The sequence below is a fragment of the Micropterus dolomieu genome, linkage group LG11 (genome assembly GCF_021292245.1).
Source record: "Micropterus dolomieu isolate WLL.071019.BEF.003 ecotype Adirondacks linkage group LG11, ASM2129224v1, whole genome shotgun sequence".
Taxonomy (NCBI): Eukaryota; Metazoa; Chordata; class Actinopteri; order Centrarchiformes; family Centrarchidae; genus Micropterus; species Micropterus dolomieu.
Window position 1 is genome coordinate 10159528 of NC_060160.1, and position 269 is coordinate 10159796.

The window sequence follows — 269 nt, forward strand, 5'->3', positions numbered from 1 at the left end:
TTCCCAGGTAAGGACTACTAGCCAATCAGAAGCAGAGAAGGGCGGGTCGTAAGAAACAAGGTAGTGTGATCCAAATCAAAGCCGCTTCAGACTGAGACCGTAACCTAGCAGATGGTATGAGTTACTCTCAAGCCCGCAACCACACAACATCATTGTTCCACATCTTACCGTTAGGACTAAACGTTGAACTGTTTCCGATGTTCTGACGATCTATGCTGTCTAGCCGAAAAAAGCTACCATAGCGTAAAACGATAGACTCGATTCTACTC

At 45.7% G+C, this 269-nt stretch overlaps 1 gene segment (V, D, J or C); it reads right to left on the reverse strand.

Moving 5' to 3' along the window:
- The window catches only part of LOC123979488, a 23636-nt gene extending 23375 nt beyond the window's left edge, over positions 1 to 261 (reverse strand). Inside the window, exon 1 of the C gene segment in view lies at positions 169 to 261.
- Between the last annotated feature and the right edge of the window lie 8 nt (positions 262 to 269).